We start from the raw sequence: 14,373 nt of genomic DNA on the forward strand, positions 1-14,373 counted from the left end.
AATTTATTTGAAACATTATATGCTAATATAAAAAGAGAACAAGAGCAACAAAAACAACACAATCACAAAAGTTACCCTCTATTGAATGTGTTATATGTGCCTGGCACTGAGCTAAATTGTTTATGTACATTACACAATTAAAATCCCATAACAGTATGTGTTATCCTCACCCCTATATCACAAATCAAGAGGCTAAGCACCTGAAGAAGTGTATTTAATAACTACCCCAGTTACACAGTCAGTCTGCATATTTCAAAAACTGGAGAGGAGATGGTGAAACAATCATAGTATTCACTTGAGAGTTCTATACCAGGGAAATTATTCCAGTGTCCACCCCACCCCCTTAATCCCACACCTTACCTTGTTCTGTCAATGAAAGAGCACAGAAGTCTGCTTTACCATGACCTCTTCTTGAATATAGATCTGATCTCAGCTAATTTCAATATGTAGACAATTTGAGCTAACATTCTAAAAGGTGTAACAAGCAGTTCTCTGGACTGGGAGCCTGTAAATGTAACCTCGGTAACCTGATAGATCTCTTAATCTACTTGAGCTCTAGGGGCTTCCTCTTCTGTAATATTAAGAGGCTTAGCTAGATTGTCTCTAAGTTTTCTTTCTACAATTAATATTTTCGGTTGGGGGGGTTGTATCCTTGATCTAGATGTTAGGACCCATTTTGTCCCTGTTAAAGGTCAATACAGGTAGTAGGCTAGGGACTAGTGATGGCAAAGAGGCTTCCAACACCATCACGATCTTGCCAAGCTGGTGGTTTTTGAAGTTTCTCTATCAGTTGGTCATCATAAAGCAATCAAATAAGGAATGACAGAATGTTTCAAAAGAAGAATAAAAGACAAAAGAATAATGTGAATCCCAGTTCTAGCAAATTTCTAGGTCAAAGTAAGACAGTATAATGGTTAAGAGAATGGACCTTAAAGATATTAATAGAGCTTGTAATTATATAATTTATGTGATTACTTAACATTTTTCTTACTCTCTAAGCTATAAACTCCATGTAAGTAGGCATTATAACTATTTTGTTCATATATCACCTGCATGCATAATGTCTAATACCAGTGTTGAATAAGCAAATAATAGATTAAAAATCAATCCCCCTACTTAGTAGTTACAAGAAACTCAACCAGGCCTCTCACCTCTGCCATTTTCAAGTTCATCTATAAAACTAGGATGATAGCAGCACCTATCTCTTTGGGATTTTTCAGAATAAAGTTATATATATAAGCTATGATAAAATGGTGGGCAAAATAAGAATAATAAGTTTGATTTTTATACACTCTCTTCCCTCCAAGTTATCCAGAGCAATTGTATGAAGTAGTGACTTGTTGCTAATGAATCCGGGATGAAGACACCCTCGCTTAGGCTCCAAGCCAAATAGGTCCCCATCTATTTCACTCACATGTGAATGAACTCAAGACTGGCAAAGCCCTGAGTAAACAGTTGACCTTTCTTACCTTGGGAGAAGACTCACACTGCCCAGACTAGGAGAATGTGTCCATTCTAGGAGCTGGTTGAATCTAAAGAGAGAATGGAGAAGAGAGGTTGGTGCCATGTTTTCATCCCTACAAGCCAGTTCCTACAAGCCAATCAGGTTATGCACTCTATATCCCTTGGAGCAGCATAGGTGTGGAAGAGAAATACCAATATTTCCAAAAAGATAGATGTCCTTATTTAATGGGACTGCTTGGAAACACTGGAAGAGAGAAAATGGATTTCCTTTCAAAGGATAGTATCAGCTTCCTAGGATCTTTTGTGTGGTTTATAAGTAAATCAAAATAGCTGTTCTTTTCATATTATTTTGTATATTATTATTATTATTATTATTATTATTATTATTTAGGCTCCACACTCAGCATGGAGCCCAACCCACGGCTTGAACTCATGACCCTGAAATGGAGACCTGAGCTGAGATCAAGAGTTGGATACTTAATCAACTGAGCCATCCAGGAGCCTCCACAGGCTTCTTAATTGACTTCCAGTACCACTTCTCTCTCTCCAAATCATTCTACTCAAGTTCCATGATTATTTTATGCTGGCTTCTAGTAGGCCAATTTCAGGTAATCCTGAACACTTTTGTTCTTAGCAGTTCAATTTTCCATGTGCTAAGAATCAGCTGTACTGACTCTCAAACCTGTTTATTCTAATGGAATTTTTGATTCATATAGTACTATGTAAACATATCAAATATGATTTTGTAAAGAAAAAGAGTTTTATTTCTTTATAATTAAGTTAATATTTTGGAAAAGTAGCAAATGCAAGCCTACCAAGGTATGTGCCATAAGTACCATTGTAAAAGATTGGGGGAAACAAAAATCTAGAGGATTTTAATCTAATATGATTTTACCTTCAGATTGCAGTTCATATCCCACACTTTCCCTCTCTTGAAGCACAAAAAAAGTCATAAATGAATGTATGGGTATAATGCATTAAATGCATATAAATGCATTATGGGTATAACTTATAAACAAAAGATGACAAAGAAGTCTTATGTTTTGGGTTCATATCTGAATACAAGGCATTAACCCTTCATCAAAAAGCTTGGAAAAGAAAGACTGATCTGTATGTTTGAAGATAATTATTAAGACATATTTTTATTTTGGAAAATTAGACAGCCACATGCAGAAGAATGAAACTAGACCATTTCCTGACACTATACCAAAAAAAAAAAAAAAAAAAAATAGACCCAAAATGGATGAAAGATCTAAATGTGAGAAGGAATCCATCAAAATCCTTGAGGAGAACAAAGGCAGTAACCTCTTTGACCTGAGCTGCAGCAACTTCTTCCTAGAAACATCAGCAAATGCCAAGGGAAGCAAGGGGAAAAATCAACTACTGGGACTTAATCAAGATAAAAAGCTTTTGCACAGCAAAGAAAACAGTCAACAAAACCAAAAGACAACTGACAGAATGGGAGAAAATATTTGCAGATGACATATCAGATTAAGGGCTAGTATCCAAAATCTATAAAGAACATATCAAACTCAACACCCAAAGAATAATCCAGTCAAGAAATGGGCAGAAGACATGAACAGACATTTCTCCAAAGAAGACATCCAAATGGCCAACAGACACGTGAAAAAATGCTCTACGTCACTTGGCATCAGGGAAATACAAATAAAAACCACAATGAAATACCACTTCACACTGGTCAGAATGACTGGTATTAACAAGTCAGGAAACAACAGAAATTGGTGAGGATGTAGGGAAAGGGGAACACTCCTACACTGTTGGTGAGAATGTAAGCCAGTGCAGCCACTCTAGAAAACAGTATGGAGGTTCCTCAAAAAATTGAAAATAGAGCTACCCTAAGATTCAGCCAATGCACAGCTGGGTATTTACCCCAAAGATACAAATGTAGTGATCCTAATGGGCATCTGCACCCCAATGTTTATAGCAGCAAAGTTCACAATGTTCATAATAACCAAACTATGAAAAAAGCCCAGATGAGCCCAGATGTCCATTGACAGATGAATGGATAAAGGAGATGTGATATATCTATATAGATCTATCTATCTATCTTCATCTATTATGCTGCCATCAAAAAATGCAATCGTGCCATTTGCAATGACATGGTTGGAACTAGGGTATTATGCTGAGTGAAATAAGTCAATCAGAGAAAGACAATTATCATTTGATCTCACTGGTATGTGGAATTTAAGAAACAAAACAAAGGATCATAGGGAAAGATAGGAAAAAATAAAATAAGACAAAACCAGAGAGGGACACAAACCGTAAGAGACTCTTATTCATAGGAAACTAAGGTTGCTGGAAGGGAGGGAACTAAAGGGATGGGGTACCTGGATTATGGACATTAAAGAGGGCATCTGATGCAATGAACACTGTGTATTATGTAAGACTGATGAATCTCAGACCTGTACCTCTGAAATAAATATTACAGGTTAAGTAACTGAATTTAAATAAAAAAAATTGTCAAAAAAATGCAGTATTACAGAGGAGAGGAAATATATATTTTTTATTTTTATGAGTTGTCTAAGAAGACTTCAGATGAGTGGTAAAAATCAATTTTCAGGTGATATTATGAATATGACAAAAGGTTAAGGAAAGTGACTTGTTTGAATCATATTCAAAGACATTTGCAAACAAAGATCTGGATCAGATAAGTTAACAATTGAAGAAGAGAAAAATTAATATGATCATGACACTATAGGAGATTTAAAAAGTGACTGATTTTAATCTCAAGGAATTCAGAGAAGCCCTTAAGAAAATTGATGACTATGGAATGTTTTTGCAAAAATGACTTTTTTTTTTATTGTGCTGGAAAAATACTGATTGTTTTAAATAAAATGGCTTCTACTTTATTTTTATAACAGTACCTGGCATATATCAGAACCTGAAAAATGAAATGTGTTCTTATATGAACACATTACTATTAGTAGTAATAGTTGTATATGCTTTTGTCCTACCCTACTGCAGATATAAAGGAGCCAGTTTGCTCTCATGATTTCTTTTTGATATGTATTGCTCCTATAAAACCAGCACTGGTTATGACTGTCTGCCTATAATAAAAAATATTCCCTTGTAAATCTATTTTTGCAGATGAATGATGACCCAAGTATTTACCTAATCTTTTCCCAAGTGCCCATGTGTCCAGGAATGAACAATATTAGGAGCTGATCTGATAGCTCATTCCTTAAACTAAGGTGAACTATAAATTCAACTAAATATCACAAATATTTAATGGAAATCATTCATTCAGTTGTTTGCTAGGCTCCCCTGATTTTAAAGGAAAATGAAAGAAAGGGGAAAAAAGAGAGAAAGGGGGAAGGAGGGAATGAAGGAAGAAAGGAAGGAAGGAAGAAAAAAAAGGAAAGAAAAGAAAGGAAGGAGGAAGCAAAGAAAGAAAAGAAAGCTTTCAGGAACTTGTAATTAATTTATGTACACCGACAAACAAATAAGTATCTCTAATTTAGGGTTTTGTGGAAGAGGCAGAATGAAATGTAAAGAGAGAAAGTAGCCTATGATTCTGAGTCTCCCTGGGTGTTCAGGAAAGTGGTAATTCAGAAATGGGCTGTAATTATTTCAAGAAGTAGTTTTGGTTGTTTATATTGGGCCTTTAATACAAGTAGAATTTCAACAAATTAAAGTGATGAAGAAGAACATTACATTTCAAGCAGAACTGGAAAAGGACAGGGTATACATGGAGATGTATGGTTTGGTGTGGCTGAAAGAAAAGCTGTATGTGCCTGAGGTGAGAGAAAAGAGGGTAGAAGTAATAGAAGATTAATCTAGCAAAGCAGAGTATAATATTCAGTATAGCATAAATCTTATAATATCCTCAGTAAAATTTTCATTGAGGAATTTGGCTTATTACTTCAAGCCAATGGTTCTCAAAGTGTATCCTGAGACCAGCAGGATCAACATCACCTAGGAACTTAGAAATACAAATTATTGGACCCAACTTCAGACCTAATGAAACAAAAACTGAAACTCACAGCAATTCATGTTTTGACAAGTTATCCAGGAGACTGTAATGTAACTTTAAGAACTACATATGTAGGCAAAGGATTATTAAAAAAAACACAATCAGATTGGAGTTTTCAAAAATCAACCTTGCCATTGGTAAAGAATGAATTGAAGATTGCAAACCTGGAGACCCTTGGGATTGTTGATATACTCAGAGAGAAGTAAGAAGGCTCTGACAAGCAGGAGTGGAAGAAGGAGTGGGGGAGGGCAAGAAAGAATTGATTGTGCTGGGTAGTCAAACACATCAAACTTTACCAATGAATGGAAGTGGAAGATTGAGGTGGTACAGAAGATGGTGAAGTCTCAGTTGACTTTTTTCCCCTATTCTGAGGGATTCACTTGGTGGTGGATATCCTTCCAAGAGCTGCAGGTACAGAAAAGAAAGATCCCTCAGTTAGTCAGTTATGGAGCTTCTGATCAGGCTCATTAGCAGAAGAAGCATGAACGGAAATCTATCTCACTATACTCACTATTCATTCAATCACCCTTACAGGTAACATTAACTGAGTATCTATCAAGTGTCAGGCACTTTGATGGTCACAAGAGAGAGATGGCTCAGATGTTGTTCTCTTCCTCAATGAGCTTTTGAGCTACCTGGAGAAGGACATATCTAAGAAGGAGAAAGACGTATAGTGCAAAGGAGACCAATCCAAACTTAGGGACAACTCATTGGATTGAATATGATCATGCTCACAGTTTGTCCCTTATTGTTTATCCAGCCCCTCCTCTAATTTAACATCTCCTCTCTGATTCTCAGAGAAGAGGCAATGCCTGTTGGGACTGGTTGAAGAAAATCAGGCACTCAGAGATTTCTTAACTTCCATAAGATCAAGTGGCACTCTATATCTGTCATCTTTTCATTTATATATCATCTATCTATCTACCTATCCTAGCTATAGATATTTTTATATTAACAATGGTTATCTTAGAGTGCTGGATTACTGATGATTTGACTTTGTTTTTATGCCTTTCTGTATTGATTAATTTTTTACACTCAACCATTACTAATATGAAAATTAAAATATACCAATGACTTCTAAATATATACTGAAAAAAGGAATAATGTTCTAAAAATACTTAAAGGAACAATATGAAAACCTGGAAGAGATTAGAAAGAATCATTTCTCATTACATATCATGTGTATTATGACCTCATATAACTGCCATTAATAGTCTCAGGTAAGGGATGCCTGGGTGGCTCAGTTGGTTAAGTGTCTGCCTTCAGTTCAGATCATGATCCTAGGGTCCAGGGATCAGGTCCCACATTGGGTTCCTTGTTCAGTGGGGATCCTGCCTCTGCCTCTACCTCTCCCCTTGCTTGTGCTCTCTCTCCCTCTCTCTGATAAATAAATAAATAAATAAAATCTTTAAAAAATAATCTCAGGCAAATAGTAGTAATAATAATATTAAAAACATTTCAGGGTGCCTGGGTGACTCATTTGATTAAGCGTCGGACTCTTGGTTTCAGCTCAGGTCATGGCCTCAGTGTCATGAGGTTGATCTCTGCATCAGATTCTGTACTCAGCGTGGAGTCTGCTTAAGATTCTCTCTCTCCAAAAAAAAAAAAAAAAAGAAAGATTCTCTCTCTCCCTCTGTCTCTGTCCCTTCCCCCACTTGCATGTGTGCATGCACACATGCTCTCTCTAAATAAATAACTAAAATCCTTAAAAAAAATTTCTACCTCAGGAAAACCTATGCAATATCTAAAACACATTATTGCAAGTTACCTAGTTCTGTTTCCATGGGAGCTATTCTACAAGTCTGTACCTTATAGATAACTGGTAGCAATGCAAAGGGATTCTTGTCCATACATATGTAAACTTTGTCAGTGGAAATTCAACTGATTTTCCTCCCCCACTCCAAAGGAGACTAATATTTCCTCCATCTGCACATTCATTTTAACATTCCTGATGGAGAAACATGTCTGCAGTTTGGAATCTCCCTTGAACTGTTTTTTGTTTTGTTTTGTTTTTAAAGATTTTATTTATTTATTTGACAGAGAGAGAGATCACAAGTAGGCAGAGAGGCAGGCAGAGAGAGAGGGGGGAGCAGGTTCCCTGCTGAGCAGAGAGCCCAATGTGGGGCTCGATCCCAGGACTCTGAGATCCCGACCGAAGCTGAAGGCAGAGGCTTAATCCACTGAGCCACCCAGGTGCCCCTGAACTGGGTTTTAACACCTTACTCATTCCCTAATTAATGAATTAAATGAAATATTTTAAATGGATTTATTTTTATATAAGTATGAAACTCATGATTTTACATTTTTAAAATAATTTAACAATTGTCATAATGTTAGTTATTATTTACTAAGAAATTTCTTTGTGCCTCACCCTATTCTAAGTTACTTAATACACCTATTTCATTTCACCTTCACCATCTGTATGAGGACATAATGTCAACTCCACTTTCCAGATGAGCACCCAAAGCTCACTAGAAGTGAGGTCATGTATCCAAAATGAAACACAGAGTGTGTGGGTGACACATAATTCAAATTCCAGCTGAGTCCAGATATGTGTTTAGCCATACAGTGTCAGGCCATGTTTTCCAGATAAGAAAACTCAACCTCAGCATCATTAAAATATTTCTTCCACTTGTTCAGTTAATATTTTGAACACCTCCGATGAGTGAGACACCATGCTAGGTTTGGGAACACAGGAAAAAAAAAATAAATAGACAAAATCCTTGATTTTTACAAAGTCTAGAATCCTGTGATAATTGACTGCAAGTCCAGTGCTGGTGTAGCCAGAAAGCTTATTTATTTTAAAACCTTATTTTCCTCAAGCTTCTTCTTGCACACATTTCCAGCCCACAAGGAGCACTCAATGGACCAGAATTATAACTTCTAGTAAGAACACCCTGATGTCAACTTGTATCCTCTTTTTTTTTTAATTTATTTATTTTCAGCATAACAGTATCATTATTTTTTTCACCACACCCAGTGCTCCATGCAATCCGTGCCCTCTATAATACCCACCACCTGGTACCCCAACCTTCCACCCCCCCCGCCACTTCAAACCCCTCAGATTGTTTTTCAGAGTCCATGGTCTCTCATGATTCACCTCCCCTTCCAATTTACCCCAACCCCCTTCTCTCTAACTCCCCATGTCCTCCATGCTTTTTGTTATGCTCCACAAATAAGTGAAACCATATGATAATTGACTCTCTCTGCTTGACTTATTTCACTCAGCATAATCTCTTCCAGTTCCGTCCATGTTGCTACAAAAGTTGGGTATTTGTATCCTCTTGTCACTTGAAGAATGTATTCAAATAAATCCAGAAAGGGAAATGACTAATGAACTCTTTGTAAATCTCTAAGAAAAGCATCTTATCCAAGTCCCCCACTGAAAATGCCATGTCCTCTGGAATGCACTTTTCTGCCTTCCTTACCTACTAGATCCCTGCTTGAACTTGATTCTGATCTTCAAAACTCTCTTCAGTCCTCAGAGCCTTTCCGAAGTCTTCTCTGACTTCATCACCAGCCCCTACCAACTTTATAAATTAGCTCCTCTTTTCGCTCTAGCATCCCCTGCCTCTTGAATATTTCTAACCATACACTCTCCAGAGAGAAGCACCATGGCTTATTCATTTTTGCATGCCCAGCACCTGGTATGTCAAGGGGCCAGGAGCTCTCTCTCTCTCTCTCATATTTAATTTAATTTTTTCAGTGTTCCAAGATTCATTGTTATGCACCACACCCAGTGCTCCATGGAATATGTGCCTTCCTTAATACCCACCACCAGACTCACCCAGCCTCCCACCCCCTCCCCTCCAAAACCCTCAGTTTGTTTCTCAGAGTCCACAGTCTCTCATGGTTTGTCTCTCCTTCCAATTTCCCCCAATTCACTTCTCCTCTCCAACTCCTAATGTCCTCCTTGTTATTCCTTATGCTCCACAAGTAAGTGAAACCATATAATTGACTCTCTCTGCTTGACTTATTTCACTTGGCATAATCTCCTCCAGTCCCATCCATGTTGATACAAAAGTTGCGTATTCATCCTTTCTGATGGAGGCATGATACTCCATTACATATAGGAACATATCTTCTTTATCCATTCATCTGCTGAAGGGCATCTTGTCTCTTTCTACAGTTTGGTGACTGTGGCCATTGCTGCTATGAACATTGGGGTGTAGATGGCCCTTCTTTTCAGTACATTAGTATCTTTGGGGTAAATACCCAGTAGTGCAATTGCAGAGTCATGGGGTAGATCTATTTTTAATTTCTTGAGGAATCTCCACACTGTTTTCCAAAGTGGCTGCACCACCTTGCATTCCCACCAATAGTATAAGAGAGTTCCCCTTTCTCCACATCCTCTCCAACACTTGTTGTTTCTTGCCTTGTTAATTCTGGCCATTCTAACTAGTGTAAGGTGGTATCTCAATGTGGTTTTGATTTGAATCTCCCTGATGGCTAACAATGATGAACATTTTTTCATGTGTCTGTTAGCCATTTGCACATCTTCTTTGGAGAAGTGTCTGTTCATGTCTTCTGCCCGTTTTTTTGTTTTGTTTTGTTTTTGGCATGATTATCTGTTTTGTGTGTGTTGAGTTTGAGGAGTTCTTTCTAGATCCTGGATATCAGCCCCTAGTCTGAATTTGAAGATATTTGCAAATACATTCTCCCATTCCACAGGTTACCTCTTTATTTTCTTGACTGTTTCCTTTGCTGTGCAGAAGCTTTTGATCTTGATGAAGTTTCAAAAGTTCATTTTCACTTTTGTTTCCTTTGCCTTTGGAGACATGTCTTGAAAGAAGTCATAGCATTCTCTCTTATCTCTAGATCTTTGCACTTACTGATCTCTCTGTCCAAACCCATCTTATTTATCTCCTACAGTTCCCAAGAATTTCAAAGACACGAGTTCTTCCTGACACTTTCCCTAACCTTGAATTAAGTGTCTCTTCTGGGTGATCTTCTGTGACCTCAAATTTTCCCCATTATATTACTTTTCACCCTGGAGTATACCTGTCTATTTGTATATCTGAATATATGTATATTTATTTGTCAATATATGTATCTTTATGGGCAAGATCTCCATCTGTTTATTTCACTGTTTTATCTTCAAATCCTAAGCAATATTAAGTACATATAAATATGTGCTTATTGGGTGCCTGGGCGGCTCAGTGGTCTTCAGCTCAGGTCATGATCTCAGGGTCCCGGGATCAAGTCCCACATCGGGCCCTCTGCTCAGCAGGGAGCCTGCTTCCTCCTCTCTCTCTCTCTCTCTGCCTTCCTGTCTGCTTACTTGTGATCTCTGTCAAATAAATAAATAAAAATCCCTTAAAAAAATATGTGCTTACTTATGTATATGTAATATATATCAAATGAGGGGAAGCCCAATTTGTTCATGTTTGCAGCTACACAAAACAAATTATCCTTAGGGAACCGCATGATGGAGTAGAAAGATCAACTTTGGAGTTTGAAACATGGATGCTATTCCTGACTCAGTCATTTACTGGCTGTGTGATCTTAGGCAAGTTGCACTTAATTCCTTTATAAGTAAAATGAGAATAAAAATCTCTACTTCATCCCATTGTTATGAAGACTAAATGAGATAATGTATGTTGAGGATCTGATGCTAAGTAGGCTCTTAATAAATATCCATTTCCTTCCCCTTCTATTTGTGGTAGTGCAAAATTATAAAGACAGCATTTGGGCAAATAACAGGATATCCTACATGAGTAGGAATGGCTTCCCAGGGTAATAGATGGTGTTGCCAACAATAGTGAGGAGAATGAGAGGAAGCTGTCACATAAACGAACCTTCTCAAGGTTTCACCCACAAGGGTTCAATGTAAGGTTCAAAGGATGACTTTGAACATTAAACAGCATCATGAAAAACCCAACAATGTTACCAGCTGTGGCACTTAATCAACACACATTCCTAAAAGCAAGGTGGCTCACTGAAAGACAGGAGCCCTGGGGTCAGGACTGAGTGAAAGGTTAATTCTCATGCATGGAATGCAAATCATGTGCCAGTGACAACAGTAAGTCTTCCTTCTTCCTACTTTATCACCCCCGCCCCCCCCGCCCCCCCCCCCCGCCTCAACCAGGGATATTGACTGTGAAGAGAGTCTAAGCTTCCTCCACAGTACTGTAAGCGATGTTCTGTTTTCCCCAAAAAGTATTTTAAAGCTTCCAGGTTTCTCTCAGGTCACTCCTGCCATAGCACCTGTGAAAAATGTCCCCATGTTGTAACTACAATGTAAGTAACAAACAAAACTTCCCCAGACAAATTTTATAATTAGGACCAAAATTAGGGATACAATGACTGCAATGCTTTTGGGATTGCTGAAAAACCCACTTTAAATTTCCAGAGTCATCTGACATTTCAGCTCTCTTGCTTTAGGAAAAGTCCTATTTTATGCCTCATGGGTGACTAGATTCATTGGCAGAGGGTCAACCGGGTGAAACACAGAATTCATGCTAAAGAAGCCCTACCCTCATTTTCTGGTGATAAAAAATTGGACACGTAAGCATCTTGCTTGTAAGAAATAAGCCAGTTCCTAAAGGTATGTGGTCCTGCTCCCTAAACTCTCAGCCTGGCCATGGCTATTATCACAACTCTAGAATATGTTGCTACAATGCTGCCACAAGCACAGGAAAGTGGGGAATTCAGCAGAAAAGAGAAGCAGCACAGCACCAATGGAAGGAGTGTTCAATCAGGAAGGTGGAGACTTGGATGCTTTTTTGTACCCGACAGCTCTGCTAACTTGGTAGTGAGCTTGGTAAAGGGAATGAGGTACATTCAGTGTCTACTTCACTCTGGGTCCTATACTATGTCCTTAAATATATATCTTGTATTTTAATTTCTCTTGCCAATGTTAGTTATAATACCTATTCCATACATGAGGAAATGGGCTCAGATTGGCAGACTAATGTGTCTAAAATCACAACTTTGTGGATCAGATTTCGAAAACAATTCCATGTTCCTTCTACCATATCACGCTGCCTTGCAAAAACCCCACAATATTTACCTTTTTTTAAACAGCATCCTTACAATCAACCTCACAAAACCTAGTCCAGTGGGCATGGTCTTAATACTGGTAAGGCAGATACAGTAGTACAATTTTATCTTTGGATGGCTTCATGTGCATTTCTCATTTGACTTTTGACAAATCACTTGCCTGGTCTGTACTTTGTTTTCTATGTCTATGAAAGAAGAAATTTAAACTAAGTGATTCATCTCAACCCTCATAATCTAAAATGAAAAGTAACCAGTACAGTGACATGTTTCATATAATCACACATACTAGATTTAGTGTTGACATCATTTATTCTTAAAGAGGATGGAGTCCTCCTGACCGTGGCCTCTGGTTATGTTTATCCCATTTCATTGTTCTTTCTTTATTCTCCTTCTACCAACAGGAAGTAAATTCTTATATCTGACTTCTCCCATAAATTTATCCATATCTTACTTTTGGCACTTGCCACCCTCTGTTTCCTATGGTAGCTAATGATGGGCATATCTTATCTCTCCTACAACCTTGTAATTTCTTTGAATTTCCTCTACTTCCTCACAAGGGATGGTATTCCCCAGGACACCCAGACTGGTGTCATCCTTGCAGTTCGCTATTGGTATTCTCTATTTGTGTTGAAATAGAAATCTGAAATATCATAAGATCTTTACCTAATTTTAACTTGGGTTCCATATGCAATATTTTGAAGGAAAAGAAATAATCTGAGAAGTTAGATAGTGCAAAGCTTCAGTAACAACCCATCTATGATGTTTTATTATTTTTTATTAAAGATTTTTATTTATTTATTTGACATAGATCACAAATAGACAGAGAGGAAGTGGAAGAGAGGGGTGGGGGTAAGCAGGCTCCCTGCTGAGCAGAAAGCCTGATGCGGGGCCCCATCCCAGGACCCTGAGATCATGACCTGAGCTGAAGGCAGAGGCTTAACCCACTTAGCCACCCAGGCGCCCCTCTATGATGTTTTATAGCAGGGCTCTCCTTGTTGTCTGGACTGAAGGATTCTGCCTTTAAAAATAATTTATAATGTGTTATGGTCTGATGCTTTTGTAAAGTATAAAAATGAATTATTAGAAAATTAAAATTAAAAGATATCAAAATATAAATTCAAAATCTGTATTATTAGATTCAGCAAAAACAAAACTATTCTGTCAAATTGCTGTAAAGATTCTAAACACTTATTCTCATTTCTGTGCTTCTCTCATGGATGGGCAACAAATGACTATTTAGAGTGATCACCCGTGGACCACAGTTGGATGAGCACTGTCTGCTGTACCATTTACACATCAACTGAAGAAGCCTAATAGGGGCTGGGTTGTATCACCTGGATGAAAATTTCAGGATTTAGTTGAAGAAGAAACTACTTGGCACCAAAAGTGTATCTTCAGCCTCTCTGGTTTTTAAAAAGGAAGACCAAGACAAGGCAAGGGATTTTGTCCTTATGCTTTGTTCTCCAGCTGAAGAAAATAAAATCAAAATCACTTCCCATTAAACCCAAATCTTGGTGGGGCACACGTGCAATTGTCAATGTTGGCTCCATATTTTTAATAAAGAAAAGAACATGTAATAATCTATTTATGAATTTTTAATAAATTTAATATTATCAGCTCATTTGTAAACTTCCCACTGTTACTAATTTGTTTCTATGTTTTTTACCCTTCAAGGCACTTTCACAAAAACATTTATTTAATCCTCCCCAAAGCACAGTGAGATAGGTACTAGCATTGTCCTTATTTTGCCAGTGAGAAAACTGGCTCAGAAGTGTTAAATGACTTACCCATTCACTCAGTTCCTAATCTGTTGAACTGGAATCATACCAGGCCTGATTCTGAAACCCACTCTCTGTCCACCAAATGCCTTATTTCTCTAGTTAGTCTTCTCTCTCTTTTTTTTTTTTTAAGAT

At 37.6% G+C, this 14,373-nt stretch overlaps 1 long non-coding RNA gene across 6 annotated transcripts in view; it reads right to left on the reverse strand.

Moving 5' to 3' along the window:
* LOC309859196 overlaps positions 1 to 14,373 on the reverse strand; it is a 606,625-nt gene that overhangs the window by 250,850 nt on the left and 341,402 nt on the right. For 5 of the 6 annotated variants that reach the window (XR_014308603.1, XR_014308604.1, XR_014308605.1 and 2 more), the window contains one exon: positions 1,470 to 1,532. This is a non-coding gene — a long non-coding RNA (uncharacterized lncRNA). Of the gene's footprint in view, positions 1 to 1,469; positions 1,533 to 8,886; positions 9,054 to 14,373 lie in introns of those variants that run through there. The other variant, XR_014308607.1, reaches the window with a different exon arrangement.

Source organism: Mustela nivalis (genome assembly GCF_964662115.1).
Source record: "Mustela nivalis genome assembly, chromosome: 2".
Taxonomy (NCBI): domain Eukaryota; kingdom Metazoa; phylum Chordata; class Mammalia; order Carnivora; family Mustelidae; genus Mustela; species Mustela nivalis.